At 44.2% G+C, this 17,686-nt stretch overlaps 1 protein-coding gene across 2 annotated transcripts in view; it reads right to left on the bottom strand.

The window, feature by feature from the left end:
* The window catches only part of NINL (ninein like), a 167,575-nt gene that overhangs the window by 124,465 nt on the left and 25,424 nt on the right, over positions 1-17,686 (bottom strand). The gene's annotated exons all lie outside the window — the stretch shown is intronic.

Genomic DNA, 17,686 nt, shown 5'->3' with positions numbered 1-17,686 from the left:
TGATTTCATTTGAATTTAGTACACCCTGTCTCCACATACAGTCACCTTCTGAGTTACTGGGGATCAGGACACATGAAGTTGGGTAGGGAGGGTACACAATTCAGCCCATAGCACGTTGTGGTGGTTTTACTGCACAGAATGAGGTCTATCTTGGTGAATATTTCATATGTGCACAAGAAAATGTTTATTCTGTTGCTGTGGGAATCAAATCTTCTGCAAATGTCAGGTCCACTTGTATTATTAGTGATTTTCTACTCAGGTGGAATCCGTCCTAATTTTCTGCCAGCTGGATATTTCAAGTATTGATAGAGGGCTGGTGAAGTCTCCAACTCTTACAGTAAGCACGTCTACTTCTTGGCAGTCCTATCAGTTTCTGCTTCAAGTATTTTGATGCTGTTAGGCGTATACAAATTAAAGATTGTGGTACCTACTTGGAGAGTTTATCCCTTTATTATTATGTAATGCCTCACTTTATCTCAGATAATTTTCCTAGTTCTGAAATTGGCTTGTTGTGAAATCAATGTAGCTACTCCACCTTTTATTTTAGCAATGATATACTTTGGCAATGTCTTAACTTGCAGTCTGTGTCTTTATATGTAAAGTGTATATTTTGAGACAACGTATGGTTGATTGTTTACTATGAAAGGGATTGTTATAGTTGTATAATCTACCGTAATTACAATTGATGTGCATTTTCTGCAATTTTTTTCTTGCCACACTCCTTTTTCTGTCTTCTGTGATTTTAACTGACCTTTTAATGATTCCATTTTCTCTTTCAGCAAATTAAATACTTATTTTAAAAACTGTGCAATGGTTACACTAGAGTTTATAATGCAGATTTACAACTCATTGAGGGCCTCTAAAATAACACCATACTGCTATGAGCAGTTTAGGTGGATTATAACAGACTATTCCCATTTCCAAGCTCCTGCACCTTGCAACATTGCTCATTCATTTCGCTTGTTCATGAACTGTGGATACATTGTTTCTATTGTTATTTTGAACAACTACAGAGATGGCAGATATAATGAAAATAAAATATTTTATTTACCTTATTCCTCATTCCTCAGAACTCTTCTTTATGGAGAACTCTGTTTCTAATATATATATATACATATATATATATATATATGTGTGTATATATATATAGAGAGAGAGACTTTTTTTTTTGCAAGTCTGGTCTACTGGCAAAAAAGTTCCAAGGTTTTGTTGCCTGAGAAAGAGCTTGTTCTCCACCTTTTAATGAATATCATTGTAAGTCTGGGGAGAAGAAATCCGGGGACAAAATACCTCTAAAAACCGAAATCAATGGGAGAATAAAGTATAAAACCCATTTATTGCTTACAAATTGTAGTCCAGTGCCATCTCTACCCCCTACTCCAGAAGACGCCAGCAAGCAAGCCCCCTCCACTTAACCTCTCAGGTTCAGATACACCCTCAGTTGCACAGGTAATTACCCACTGACATGAAGATGAACTTCTCTCCACTCCTGAGGATATGCAGATCACTAAAGTGAGGAAAGATATTGGGAAATGTTATAATTTTACCCAGTCATGAACATAGAATTGTCGGGTACTCTATTTTCTATTAGTACTGCAAATATTTAACCCCTCCCTCTTGTTGCTATTTTGACTTCTGAAGAGAGGTCCACCTTATAATTTTTTGTTAGACGCTAAACATGATGTGATAGCATAAGTCCAGGGAGAGGAAATCCCAGGGCAAAATACCTCTAAAAACCAAAATCAGTCAAAGGGAGAAATAAAGTTTAAACCCCTTTTATTGCTTACCAACTGCAGTCCAGGGCCGTCTCTCTCCCCTGCTCCTGAAGGAAGCAAGTAAGCAAGCCAGCCAGCACCTCCCTTTAAACTCTCAGATTCAGACCTGCCCTCACTTTCCCAGGTAATTACACACTGACATGGAGATGAACTTCGCCCCACCCATGAGGATATGCAAACACACTAAAGCCAGGCGAGATACTCTGGAAATGTTACCATTTTACCCGCAGACCACCCCTCCAGAAATCTCGCCTTACAACCTACTCATTCCTGTTCTTCTGCAATGGCCCCTGGGTGAGAAAACTGGAGCATTGTGACCAGACATAACATTAACAACAGCAATAAAATGATGCAATCCTCAAGCTGGAGGAGTCAGCTAGTTTCATAGTCTTATGCAGATTATGTCCATAGCATGTCCATTCCACAGGCAGTCAGGAGCTGAGGGTTCAGAGCAATCATCACATGGCAGCTGCAGCCTGGGGCACATTCAGGCCACAAGGACTGTAGAAGAAAATAACCTTAAGGGTGATAAGATATATGCTTTAAAGACACCAGCATAGGCAAATCTTGTCCCTCAGGTAGGATGCATGCAAGAGAGGGGACCTGTGATAGGACAGTGGCAGGAGTGGGATCTCGTCCTGGTCTAGTGACCAGACTTTCACCCCCTCCCTGTGGGAGTTGCAGAGGGGTCAATATATAGGGCTATGGGATGTACTTGCACTGGCCATAAAGATAAAATAAAACTTCCCTGCAAGATGCTCTTACCTCCTGGACATTTTGGGTACCCTACCATGATTTGGGGAGTAACTCTGCTGTTAATTCAGGAATACACACGAGGCCAGCTTCCAGGCCTTTCCCCCAAGGTGCCAGAAGGGCCAGCCATCACTCGCCCATGTGTCAAAATGTCAAGGGCCAGGTCCATTCAACAGTGTCTACAGGGCTTTATGAAGTAGGGACTGGAAGTAGGATGTTGCTCTGCTGCCAATATACTGGCTTCAATAGCTCTTTTTTGGTTTTGATGCACAATTGTACAGGAGAGCCAGCAAGGTGTGTGAGCATGTCCGCAGGGCTCAAAGCTCTTTTACGTGGCTTATCATTCAAATGCCGCATCACTATCCATAGGCGAACTGACCAACCCCGTAGACTATTGGTGTCTGACTTCAGACAAGATTTCAACAAACTGTTGTGCCTATCCATCATGCCTGCCCTGGTAGGATTATACAGTACATGAAATTTCCACTTTATTCCTAATTGCTACACCCATTGTAATGCATGTCCAATAAAGTGGGTGCCTTGATTGCTCTCAGTCACCTGCGGCCGGCCATGGGCTGAAAAGAGACGCTCCAGGCCCCTCTTGGTGGTTTGCTGATCTGCAAGACATGCAGGAAAAGCAACCAACAGTCAAGTAGCCGTGTCCAAACAAGTCACGGCACACCGATATCCTCCTGATATGGGCAGAGGCCCAATATAGTCTATTTGCCACCTGACAAGGGGTATTGGACCTCTTACCATTGTCCCATGTCACTGCGGGACTCAATGTAAATTACTTTTAGAGCACACAAGGCACTCCTGGGCTTTGCTGACTTCTTCAAATGTCAATGGCAAGCTAAACATATGGGCAACTGCCCATACTGGCTTTGCCCCGTGTGCAACAAATGCTGGCATAGGCATTGGGCCATGTCCGAGGGAGGCTTTCCATGTAGCGAACACACCCGGGCCAATGTGCGTGCTTCATCATTTCCTGGGATGCCAAAGGCAAATGGCCAGTCACATGATATACAGGAACAGTTTTATTCTGACCAGAGACCCATAGGTCTTGCCACAACTCTGGCCCCCAAAGGGGTCGGTGACCAACGATCCAATTGGGATGATATCATGTCAGTAGCGATAGGGTCGAGCACGATAGATGTCCCAGCTGTCAGGGCAGACACCTATGGAGAAGGGCTCCTGGGGGATCATGAATCTTACTGCCTGCAACAGGCCAGTGACTGCTCTTCCCCTCTCCATCCTCCATCCACATGGTCTCAGTGAGGATGGAAAGCCACAGTCCTCCACTTCAGAGACTGCCCACAACTGGAGCTGTCTGTGTACCAAGCATTGTCAGTTATAAGGGCTCTTCACTCCTGAAAAGGAGTCTAGGCTCTGTTGGCAGCCGCGCTCAGAAAATAGCGCCCAATGCAGGGCAGCTGGAAGGCCCCGAACTTCCTAATGACAAATCATCCCACACCACTAAACTACATGCTAATTGCGCCTTGGCATAAGGACCAATGAGACCCACCAAATGGTTATGCTAATAAGGCATATGGAGCCGCACCAACCAGGTCAGAGCATGAGAACTATATAAGCAAGCCTCTCCTTCCCCTCTGGGTCCTGCCCAACTCATTTGTTTCACAAAGAGCTGAAGAATAAAGCTTTCTGCAGAAGAATCCTGCTGTTGTTGCATGCTGTTCTTGCCGGCGAGGACAGGGCACGCGATAAGTGGTGCCGAATCCCGGGAACCAGAACATCACCGGCACAGGGAGGACCCTTCAGACATCTGGAGAGGATTCAGAACTGCAGGTCAGAAGAAAGCCCGGAGGGGTAAGTTCCGAGAGGCCCCTGCTTTTTAGGATGATGGTTGATGGTTCTCTGTAAATAAGGAGGCACCATGGGGAATGCACCGTCATTAGTCACGGCGCTGCAGACAGCTCTCAAAGAGCGAAACTTGAAGGTCTCCAGCAAAGTCTTAGGATCTTTTGTGAAGGAGATAGACCGTGTGGCCCCCTGGTTCATTTGTTCAGGGTCCCTCTCAATCCCGAGCTGGGACAAACTGGGGAAAGATCTTGATAGAGAGGAGGAGGAGGGTAGCCTGAGGGGAGGCACCAGGCCCCTCTGGAAACTGATTAGAGCTTGTCTGCAAGATGAGAGATGTGAAAAGTTAATAAAAGAAGGTCAGAGAGCATTGACAGATATCCAAGAGAGCATGTCAGAAACGGAACGGGAAACAGAGAGCGCGCGCGGCTGAAAAAAGGCCACAAAAACGAAGGTAAAGAAACCTCAGAGTGAGGGAGAAAGCCCGTCTAGGGCAAAAGCGAAAGAGCCCCGAGAAGCGAGTGACGATCGCCTCGGAGAAAATAGTAAATACCCCTGGAAAGAGTTGAGGGACCTCCAACTCCCCAATAGGGAATCTGAGGAGGAATTAACGTCCGCAGAGGAAGGGGAAGAAAATAAAACCGCAGAGTGTAGAAGTAAGGGAACCAGCAAAGTTGAAAAGCGGACCAAAGAAAAAATGAAAGCAGGGTGTCCCCCGACGCCCGTTGCCCCGCCACCTTACGTGAGTGGCGCACTCTCCTTTTGCCACCCAGATACTCTTCAGGCAATTAGACAAATGTTTCCTGTATTTGAGGATAATGGCGTACGCTCTCACCAGCCCCTGAGCCATAAACAAGTTAAGGAGTTAGCAGAATCCGTTCGGGCTTATGGAGTCAGTGCCAACTATACCATAGCACAAGTTGAGAGATTAACAGAGACAGCCATGACACCCGCAGACTGGCAATATGTAACTAAGGCATGCCTTTCTAGTATGGGGCAATACATAGAATGGAAGGCATTGTGGCATGATATCAGCATGACCCAGGCACGCGCAAACGCGGCCGAAGGACAGCCTGCGTGGTCATATGATATGCTGACGGGCCAAGGACAGTGGGTAGCCAACCAGACCGCCTTCCCCTTACAGGTATACGCACAAATAAACACGTGCGCCGCCAAGGCATGGAAAGCCCTCACCAACAAAGGAGAAGTATCAGGCAATTTGACAAAAATTATTCAGGGGCCGAGGGAGCCATTTTCTGACTTTGTCGCTCGTATGATGGAGGCCGCAGGCAGAATATTTGGAGATCAGGAACAAGCAATGCCCCTAGTGGAGCAATTAGTGTTTGAACAATGTACCAAGGAATGCAGACAGGCGATAACACCCTGGAAACAGAAAGGGATACACGCTTGGTTGAAAGCCTGTAGAGAAATAGGAGGACCACTCACCAACGCGGGCCTAGCCGCAGCCATATTACAGAGCCACAAACAAGCCAGGATCACTAACAGAAGTATTAAATGCTTTCACTAATCTGTCACGAGACCTGTCCCAGTATCTTTCAGGAAACTGGTCCCAAGACTTCGATGGGACACTAGAAGAGCTGCGGCGAGAAATTATCCACATCAACTCCACCCGTCTAGATATCTCCGTAGCGGAAGGACTCTCTTCCTGGTTCCTCAGAGCTCTCTCCCACGTCAAGGAGTGGGCGGGCATGGCTGGGATGGGCGTGTTCCTGCTTGGAGGTCTCATGCTCTTACTCTGGTTGTTATGCAGACTCCGCAACCAACATAAGCAGGACAAGGTGATCCTTGCTCAAGCCCTAATGGCGATAGACGTTGGCGCCTCTCCCCAAGTGTGGCTCAACATGCTTAAGAAGGAAGCTCAGCTTTAGCTTGAGGTAGCTCTTGCACCCTGAGCCCATGTGGCACTGCACCAGGCCCGAGTACCTCAATGCTTAATCACAGCTTTCTTTAAGAAGCTCATGGTGCAAGAGGGTTGAGAAAAAGGGTCCAAACCCTTTGTACCAAGCGGTCCCAACGCCAGCCAGAGGATGCGAGGCAAAGCACTGCAAGAGGTCTTGGACCCCTCTGAGAGGCATGCCTGACTGCATAGGGGTAGATGCCCAGAACCCCTCTCCAAAAAGGGGGCATCAGGAAGTATGATGGAGGTCAGGCCTCTGTCTCCGCCTCTGCTGGCAAGTTCCGCCTTGAGCTTCTGTTAGACAAAAAAGGGGGAGATGTTGGCAGCCACGCTCAGAAAATAGCGCCCAATGCAGGGCAGCCGGAAGGCCCCGAACTTCCTAATGACAAATCATCCCACACCACTAAACTACATGCTAATTGCGCCTTGGCATAAGGACCAATGAGACCCACCAAATGGTTATGCTAATAAGGCATATGGAGCCGCACCAACCAGGTCAGAGCATGAGAACTATATAAGCAAGCCTCTCCTTCCCCTCTGGGTCCTGCCCAACTCATTTGTTTCACAAAGAGCTGAAGAATAAAGCTTTCTGCAGAAGAATCCTGCTGTTGTTGCGTGCTGTTCTTGCCGGCGAGGACAGGGCACGCGACAAGGCTCCAAGGGCTGAAAAGCAAGTTCTTCCTGCTTTCCACTGGTGTAGGTCACTGGCCCCAATAAGCACTGCACTTCTCCACTTAAGGGGCTAGCAGAGAGGGTGCCGAGCTGCTGTAAATATGCACCCCATTTGGCCTGTGTAGGTGTCTGTGCCACACCACTCCGTGGCCTTTGTGTCCAGTCTTGCACCCAGCCTGTGATGGGATAGGTGGTTATTATCTTGGTTTGAGCTTTTCTGGCAATGGACTCCATAGCCAGCAAGGCATGATACACAGCAGCCAGTTGCTCTTCCATCAAGGTGTACCAGAGCTCTGCTCCTTTCCATAGTTGTCACCAGAATCCAAAAGTTTGGCATGTCCATTCAAGCCACTGCCAAAGGCCCCATCCATAACCATATTCAGTTACATGAACATTCAGTTCACAGGGCCTTGAGTATCAATGACATTCAAGCCCTGTGTGGCCCTGACTTCCCATTTGGCAGCAGTAAAAGCAGCTGCGCTTCACTCATTCCAATCCCACTTGATGCGCTTTCGTACCAACCAGTGTAACGGCTTCAGAATTTGTGCCAAGTGCAGGATAAACCCTCACCAGTAGCCCCAAAGACCCCAAAACTCTTATAATACCTGCCACAGTGGTGGGGAGAGGGAAAGCCTGGACCTTGTCTGTAACTGCTTCAGGAACAACTTCAGTTTTACCCAACCAGACAACTCCCAAGAATTTCACAGACAAACCAGGTCCCTGAACCTTGGTGCTGTTCACAGCCCATCCTTTTACCCTGTAGATGTTGCAACAGTCTAGGAACTGCCTATTCTAAATCTGAAAGAGAATCCGACGTGAGCATAATTTCATGAATGTAGTGATACAACTGCATGTTTGTGGCTTCCTCCACATGGCCAAGTCCTGGGCTGCAAGTCCATGACAGATGGTGGGACTGTGGAGGTATCCCTGTGGAAGGACAGTGAATGTCCACTGTCCCTGTGAAGGCAAACTGTTCCTGGCTTTCCTGTGCTATGTCAATAGAGAAGAAAGCATTAGCAAGGTCTACTAAATGATATGTTCCCAGTTCATGGCTGAGGGTGTCCAGAATGTCCGCTATAGAGGGGACAGCAGCATGCAAAGGGGCCGTGACCTTATTCAACTCCCTGTAGTCTATAGTCATATGCCAGGAGCCGTCTGGCTTTCTCACTGGCCACACTGGGGAATTAAAGGGACTATGAGTGGGCTTTATGATGCCCACCCTCTCCAACTCCTGGAGAGTTTCTCCAATTTCCTTGCACACCCCAGGCAATTTATACTGCTTAATATTTGTCACCCACTGAGGTACAGGCAGAGCTGCAGGTGGGTGCTTAGCCTGTCCCCTCAGAACTGCCTTTACCACACATACTCTCAGTCTGAACTCCCCTGCAGTGGTCTGTAACCACAGGCTCTGCATGATATCTACCCCCAAAATATAGTCAGGGATGGGAGAAATGCACATGATATACTCCTTTGGGGGTAAATGCCCTATCCGCAATGGGATTTGGGCTTTCTTCACTCTATTTGCCTTACCCCCATGGCCATCTATCACAGCAGGGGTCCCAGGAAAATGCTCAGGGTTGGCATGGATCAGAGAACACTCAGCTCCTGTGCCCACCAGCGCCAGGACACAGTGTACATTCACAGGGGACCAATGAATTGCTAATTCTACATGTGGTGTCTGGTCTCCACCATGCCCCCATGGTGGGGACCCTGACCCCCCCATTAGTCGTACGACAATGCCCAATCATCCTCCTGTGGGGTGAGGGCTCAGGTGAATCCTGAGCACTGTCCCCCAGGAAGTTTTGAAGGGACACAGGCCGGGCATGGGGACTTGACTCTGGTTTCCGTGTCCTGGACCTCAGCAGCTGCTGCTGCTCTGGCTTTACTTGGTGCCACAGTTCTAACAAGATTCTATTGGGCTGCCCTTGGAGTTTTACTTTCACTACCCCGGCCTTTATCAAACAACCACATCTGGGTCCTCGAGACCCTCACAGGGCCTTAAGCCCATCTTCTATCAGTCTTAGCCCGTACTTCCCTCGGTGCCCTTATTGTTTCAACCTCCCCCAGATCTTCTAAGGTACGAGTAGCCTCACTTATGGGTTGCCCTAGGTGGGGGACAACGGTTTTCACTAGGAACCTAAAGAGAGATGTGGGAGCTGTACGCAGCACCAGATTTCTCTTTCCTATAGTGAACACCTCCTCATCAGGGCCCTAGGGGTCCACATTATAGATTATATTTTTCAGACCCAGTTCCCACAGTGCCTGATGGAGCTCTGCATATGTTTTAGAACTACTGGAAAAATACGGTAGATCTCCCTGATTAGGACAAACTACCCTGATGGCAGCTGGCAGCCATTTCAGGAGCGTCTGAGTACCTGAGGCATGACGGGCATTTTGGAATCATTGCTGGAGGGAAGGGTGTCATCAGAGAAGCCATTCTACTCATCACAGTACCTGACACAACACTGTTTTCCACCCCCATGTCCCAGAGACGTAAAAGCCATGTAGGCAGAGGTTCCGATGGCCTCTGCCTATACCGCACACTCATGTCCACCAGCTCATTCTGGGCATAATGGAGGAGCATGGAGTGCCCACCACCTGGGGAGAGGGGTTGTTCCTCCATGAGGAGCCCACAGTTGTCTTGTTTTTATTTTCCTAATTACAGCTGGGTGGGCCTTTCAAACAGTAGAGATGGTACCTTTGGCGGTGGCCTGGGTAGCAGATCTGCAAATGACCTGGCATCCTCCTCTTCTCCCTCGCGCTTCACCACCTATGGCTCCTCCTCCACCATTTACAGGGCCGAAGGCACCACTCTTTGCTCCCCCTCCTCAATGGCCTCCTACTATGCAGCTTTTCATGCTGCCTCCCCCCTTTGCCGCTAAGGAGTCTTCTAGGAGTGTGACATGTCTTTTCAGTAACCATCTCTCTTCCTTAATAGCATCCCATAGATTATCGCCCAGCTCCTTCAAAAGATGCTGAAGTGTGTCTCTCTCCTACCAAGTCCCTCTCCCTCCTGCATAACATTTTCCACTATCTTGATGACAAGACAACCTAGAATGACAGTTCTACATGACCCCCTAAGTTCTCCAAGCAGTCTTTCAACTCACGGAGGGCTAATTCTGCAGCTTCTGGTAATTTCCACCCTTCCCCAATTCCAGGGAAGGCCCCACCCCTCCAAGAGGTCCTTTACCCTAGACCAATTCCCCACTATGGGTTCCCAAATTGGAAGCCCCACAGCTGGGGCGATAACAGGTGAAGCTGCACTCTTTGCTGATGCATCCGCTGAGGCCTCCCTGCCATCCACAGGGGAACTTCCGGGCATTACCCCACCATTTCTAGAGGCAGCTGTCCAAAAGGTTGCACCCACTATGACAGATTTTGTGTTTAGAGGAACCCTACCAACTTCTGCAAGATGTAAGTCTGAGGAGAGGAAATCCCAGGGGAAAATACCTTTAAAAACTGAAATCACTCAAAGGGAGAAATAAAGTTTAAAACCCATTTGTTGCTTACAAACTGCAGTCCAGCGCTATCTCTATCCTCCTGCTATGGAAGAAGGAAGCAAGCAAGCCCACCCCCCTTAACCTCTCAGTTTCAAACATGCCCTCAGTTACTCAGGTAATTACCCTTTGATATGGAGATGGTTTCTCTCCACCCCTGATGATATGCAAATCCACCAAATACACTTTGTCTGGGCCTATCTGCCCAGAAGTAGCAGTCAGCGTTGAGAGCCCAGATCCCTGAGACCTGGACTCACCCTTTCTTCCCACTCTGGCTCCCACAAGTTGTGTGCAAGCTGCCCCAGGAGCGCATGGCTGCGGCCCTGGGGCTGGGAGGCTGCCAGTGTGCAAGGAGCTGAAAGGGATAGAAACTAACCCCAGTTTACCTTCCTAGGCTTTCCTTGGAAGTTGCAAGGCTTCAGCAGCCTCGACTCCAAAATATTTGCATCATACAGGTTCTGCCGGTCTACATGTTCTCTCATTGGGAGACAGATTCCAGGGGCTTCCTATTTTGTCATCTTTCCAAAATGTTACAATCAAGTTTTCTTTTTGTCCCCAGAAAATTATTCTATTCTTTCTTTCTTTAAAGCAGCATTGATATACAATATTATGGTGGTTTCAGTTACACAAAACATTAGATGAACATTCACCCATATTCAGTCCTCATGCCCTCCACTGCATCAGCGTCCCTCACATGGTAAAATGTTACAGGGTCATTAACTGTATTCTCCCTGCTGTAGTACTGACAATGTGACCGTCCTATATAACCAAGTTTTCACTGACACAAAGCTTAATTTACAATTAAATCAGAAAAGATTAATTTCCTACCATACATTTTCTTCACATCTATAAGGGTGTCTGTTTAAAAAGAAAAAAGAATAAAAAAGACAATATGAAACAAGAAAAATAAAAAAGGGATTGAAGTAGATTAACATATTTGTATGTATTGTGAATGTTTTCATACTTCTTACACTAAAATTAAAATTCCTTATTTGCCTCGATGCTTTTGTCAGCATACAACTAAACCTGTAAAATATTCCCGAATCTCAATTCATTCCTGCATGTTTTAACACTCATTTTTTGACATCATTAATGTATAATTACTTGAACATTATGGTTACAGGACTTCCCCTTTTATCAATTCCCCCCCACATTTCCCATTACAGTCACTGTCCATCACCATAGTAAGATGCTATAGAATCATTACTTGTCTTCTCTGTATATACTGCCTTCCTCATGTCCCCAAACCCCTACATTATGTGTGCTAATAGTAATGCCCCGTTTCCCCCCTTATCCCTCCCTTCACATCCATCCTCCGCAGTCCCTTTCCCCTTGTAAACTGTTAGTCCATTCTTGGGTTCTGTGAGTCTGCTGCTGTTTTATACCTTCATATTTTTCTTTGTTCTTATACTCCACAGATAAGTGAAATCATTTGATACTTGTCTTTCTCTGCCTGGCTTATTTCACTGAGCATAATACCCTCTAGCTCCATCCATGTTGTTGCAAATGGTAGGATTTGCCCTCTTCTTATGGCTGAATAATATTCCATTGTGTATATGTACCACATCTCCTTTATCCATTCATCTACCGATGGACACTTAGGCTGCTTCCATTTATTGGCTATTGTAAACAGTGCTGCGATAAACATAGGGGTGCATATGTCTTTTACAAACTGGGCTGCTGCATTCTTAGGGTAAATTCCTAGAAGTGGAATTCCTGGGTCAAATGGCATTTCTATTTTGAGTGTTTTGAGGAACCTCAATACTGCTTTCCACAAATGGTTGAACTAGTTTACATTCCCACCAGCAGTGTAGGAGGGTTCCCCTTTCTCCACAGCCTCGCCAACATTTGTGGTTGTTTGTCTTTTGGATGTTGTCCATCCTAACTGGTGTGAGGTGATACCTCATTGTAGTTTTAATTTGCATTTCCCTGGTGATTAGCAACATGGAGCATCTTTTCATGTGCCTGTTGACCATTTGAATTTCTTCTTTCGAGAAGTGTCTGTTCAGATCCTGTGCCTATACTTTTATTGGATTATTTTCTTTTTGTTTGTTGAGGTGTGGGAGCTCTTTATATATTTTGGGTGTCAACACTTTATCGGATCTTTCATTTGTGAATATATTCTCCCGTACTGTAGGCTGCCTTTTTGTCCTACTGATGGTGTCCTTTGCTGTACAGAAGCTTTTCAGTTTGGTATAGTCCCACTTGTTCATTTTTTATTTTGTTTCCCTTGCCTGGGGAGATATATGTATGAAGAAATTGCTCATAATTATGTAGAAGAGATTTTTGCCTATATTTTTTTCTAAGAGTCTTATGGTTTCATGACTTACATTCAGGTCCTTGATCCATTTTGAGTTTACTTTTGTGTATGGAGTTAGACAATAATCCAGTTTCATTCTCTTACATATAGCTGTCCAGTTTTTCCAACACCAGATGTTGAAGAGGCTGTCATTTCCCCACTGTATATCCATGGCTCCCTTATCATATATTAATTAACCATATATGCTTAATACTCATTTTATTTTTGCTTTAAGCATACAATTATTTCAATGTATGCTTTAAAATCTTCAGGGTGGAATTCTCACGATAGCGACATGAGTAGGGTGGCAGAAATCTCCTCCCAAAAACATATATATTTTGAAAATACAGCATATACAACTATTCTGGCCAGGTGAGAAACTGAAGGAACAAAACAGCAGCAGAATCACAGAACCCAAGAATAGACTAACAGGTCCAAAGGGAAAGGGACTGGGGAAGATGGGTGTTAAATGCCAATAAAGGGGAAAACAGGCGTTACAATTAGGAAATATAATGTAGGAGGGGAGCACGGGGAATGAAGTATAGCACAGAGAAGACAAGTAGTGATTCTATAGCATTTGACTACACTGATGAACACCGACTGTAATGGGGTATGTGGTGAGGACTGGATAATGAGGGAAGTCTAGTAACTATGCATAATGTTGCTCATGTAATTGCACATTAACATCAAAACAAAAAATAAATAAAATAAAATCTTAAGATGAATAGATTACTTGTAACATAATTTTTTCTTTTTGCATTGTATGTCTCATATGATTTCCACCTTTTAAATGCAAGTGTATTTGCCATCAAGTACCTGGGGACTTGAATTTTCATACTCATCTTAAAGAAAAGTGTGTTATCTAAAGGCATGTGGGTGTGTAAAAAAGATAACACTTGTCTTAAAGCAAAATAAAAAAGGGATATTACAACATACAGGAATGAATTGAAATGAGAGAACAACGAACAAATTTAGTGGGTTTGTGACAAACACAAAGAGGAAAAGAAGTAAATTTAATTACAAAGTGAGCTTGAAAACGATTCAAATAAACGTTGAGAAAATAAACATAAAGACATAAGCTTGCAGAGAGAGGACAAACTAAATCAATGATCAAGAAACACAAAAAATTGTTTTCTGATTAAAAGTTTTTAATAATGATCCCAACTTGATGCCTGGAATATTGTCTTGCCACGTCATTTAATTATTTTTATATATTGTTGGAAATTAGGTACTAATAGGAGTTTCATGGCTATGTTCATAAGATTCACTGGTCTGTAGGTTTCTTTTTAATGTCTCTCTCTTCTTTGGGTAGTGACACTGCCCTCAGAGAAGGGGTTAAGAAGTGTTCCCCCTACTTCTATTTTCTAGAAGAGATTGTAGAAAATTGGCATAGTTCCTTCTTTAAACATTTTATAGAATTCACCAGTGAAACCATTTGAGCCCGGTGCCTGCTCCTTTGGGAAGTCATTAATTATTGATTCAATTTCTTTACTAGATATGATCCTACTGATGGTACCCATTTCTTTTTGTATGAGCCTTCGTAGACTGGGGCTTTCAATCATTTGGTGCAATTCACCTAATTTTTCAGATCTGTGGACACAGAGTTGTACAGAATATTATTTTATTATCATTTTCATACACATGGGATCAATAGTGATGGTTCATCTTTTAATTTTTGATATTAGTAACTGCTGTCTTTTTTGTTAATTAAAATAACAAGTCATCAGTTTCCTTGATCTTTTCAAAGCAACAGCTTTCGGTTTCCTTGATTTCCTCTACTGGTTTCCTGTTTTCAGTTTCATTGATCTCTCCCCCATGGTTCATTCATTCTTGTTCTGCTTGCTTAAAGTTTATACTGCTCTTACCTTTTAGTTTTATATAATAGACAGATTGTTATTTGTTTCCCTCCTAATATGTGCATCACTGGTATAACCGTCTCTTTACAATATTTTCACTGCATTCCACAAATTTCAACAAATTGTGTTTCATTCATGTAGTTCAAAATACTTATAAAATATTATCCCCAGGGAATACTTAACCCATGTGTCCTGTAGAAGTGCATTAATAAATTTGCACGTATTTTTGTATATTGATGTGTGTTTCTGTTATTCAGTGCTAGTTTCATTTGATCACACAGTAAACTCTTTATGATGTGGGCATTAGCCTCCTGGGGCCACCATAACTCATTACCACAGACTGGGGGACTTTAACAACACCAGTTGAGTTCCTCACAGCTGTGGAGACAAGAATTCCAGGACTAAGATGTCAGCAGGGCTGTCGTCTTCTGAGGCCCCTTTGGCTTGTGGGTGGCTGTTCTGCTGCCTTCACATGATCTCTGTGCCTATGTCATACTTTCTCATGTTTGTAAGGACAGCAGTCCTACTGGGTTAGGGCCCAACCTACTGACTTCATGTACACTTGGTTACTTCCTCATACACCCCATCTCCACATGCAGTCACATTGTGAGTTACTGGGGGTCAGGACATCAACATATGAAGTTGGGTTGGGGGAACACACAATACATCCCATAGTAATGTCTCTTCTTTTAAACATATTGTGGTGGGTTTTACTGCACAGAATGGCATCCACCTTGGTGAATATTTCATATGTGCATGAGAAAATGTGTATTCTGCTGCTGTAGAATCAAATATTCTGTAAATGTCAGATCCAGTTGTATCATAAGTGATTTTCTACTCAGTTGAAATCTGTCCTAGGTTCTGCCTTCTGGATATTTCAGTTACTGATGGAGTGCTGCCGAAGTCTCCAACTCTTACAATAAGCATGTTTATTTTTCTTTGCAGTCCTATCAGGTTTTGCTTCATGTATTTTGAGGCTCTGTTAGATGCACAGCAATTAAGGAGTGTGGTAACTTCTTGGAGTGTTGATCCCCTTATTACTATGCAATGCCTCTCTTTAGCACGGATAATTTTCCTTGTTCTGAATTTGGCTTGGTTTAAAGTCAATGTAGCTTCTCCAACTTTTGTTTATGGCAGCAATGATACACCTTTTGCCATTTCTTTTAACTTGTCTGCATTTATATGTAAAGTGTGTATTTTCTAGACAATATATGGTTCTTTACCTTGAAAGGGACACAGATATAATTGTTTTGCATTCACTTCACCTTCTGTTTTCTTTCCTTCTGGAAATCTGATTCGTCAGATTTCCAGATTCCATGTTCTCTTTTAGCAAATCGATGATACCTATTTTTAAAAATTTGCAGTGATTCCAATACAGTTTATAAACACATTAACAACCACGCAGATCCTCTAAAATAACATTGTACTGTCTCATGGGCAGGCTAGAGACCTTGACAGCATATTCCCAATTCTCACTGGTGTCATTCATTTTACTTATAAGCTATACATACATAATTGCTATTATTTTGAAAACAAACCAAGATGTCCACTGAGAAAAATATTTACCTTAACTCTTCATTTATGTAAAACTGATATTCTCATCTATACATATGCACATGTAAATATATATATATGTACATTCCTCATATATGTAAGTATATATATATATACATAATTTTTTTCATTGAGTTTTAACATCTCCTAAAAGTCTGATCTACTGACAAATGTTTCCATTTTTGTTGTCTGAGAAAGGACTTGTCCACTTCTCAATGAGCATCGTGGGATACGGAACTCGTTTATTTTCTTTTTCTTTCAATTTGTTAAATATTTCACTTCTCTTATTGCTAGTGATTTCTAGAGGGGTCCACCTTACCATTTTTTGCTGGATGGTAAAAATTATGTTTGCAATGCTGCTCAAGTAAAACCTTCATGAGATTGTGCATTAATGTTAACTAAAAAAATGATGTTATGACAGAACTGGAAGTAATCAGGGCTTTAGTGTGTGGTTTTATACTTATCTCAGTTGGGCTGTTAGTATTTGTTGTAACTGCGTGTCAGAGGCTGCAGTGCCTGCTTCTGTCCTATCGGTCTCCCCTGGTGGGTTTTTCCCTAATAACTTGTTCTTAAATAGACTCTTGGTTGTAATTTACTGCAAGTATACCAGGCTCTATTGATCTGGTGGTCAGGTTTGGGAAAGAATAAGTGTTTTTAAATCTTATGACTATTCCCGTAAAGTGTACCCATGTCAGTGTGCCAACCTGTGAATGTTTCTTACCATTTAGGAGGAATGGTTCATTTTCCTTAGCTTTTAGAAATAAGAACACTTGTACTTGCACTTAGAACAAAGGAAGTTCATGTTGAAATGAGCTCTTCCCAATGTTTTCAGGGATACTTGGGATCTGAAGCATCTCTTAGTGGCCCCCCCCCCACCACTCCTGTGTGTCACAGGAGAGCGAGAGGGAGGAGGAGCAGGCTAACTCCCCTTCCTCCCAGTCAGAGGCTGAGGCAGGTCTCAAGGTCAGGACCGTGTTAGGTGGGTCAGTGCATGTGTGACATTTCTCAGAATAGTTACTTCTCCCCACGGCATATTTCAAACTGGTTCCTTTATTTTTCCCCTGCTGGAAGCAAGAGTTTTTCTCCGATCTTCACTTAGAATGTGAACATGCTGACGGTAAACCTCATGAATTTGTGGTGATTCCTCCCAAAATGGCCACCAAGCATTGTCCTAACTGTTCATTTCTCCCAGCTGGAAGGCAGATGGCAGGGGTGTAGTGTGCAAGGCCTGGTGCATGCAGGTCAGGCCGCATTGGCCCCTCTTCCTTCCTGAGAACATTTTCTAAGGAGGGCGTAGTCATGAATATGGGTCGCACCACTGAGCACTTTCTGAAAGACACAGACCCGTTCCTTTGAAGTCTGACCAAGGAGGACGGTGTTTTCCTGGTTTCTGTGGGGATAGAATCCTAACTGCACTAAGCAGCTGACCTGAGTACAGCCCACTGTCCTGCACTTTGAATATTTTCACTTTTCCTACTCTGCCAAGACCCTGTGCTCCCTCCCTCCCTCCTTTCCCTTTACAATGCCCATCACCCCAAGAAGCA

Source organism: Manis javanica, chromosome 15, assembly GCF_040802235.1.
Source record: "Manis javanica isolate MJ-LG chromosome 15, MJ_LKY, whole genome shotgun sequence".
NCBI classification, from domain to species: Eukaryota; Metazoa; Chordata; class Mammalia; order Pholidota; family Manidae; genus Manis; species Manis javanica.
This window is presented reverse-complemented; position numbering and strand designations above follow the sequence as displayed.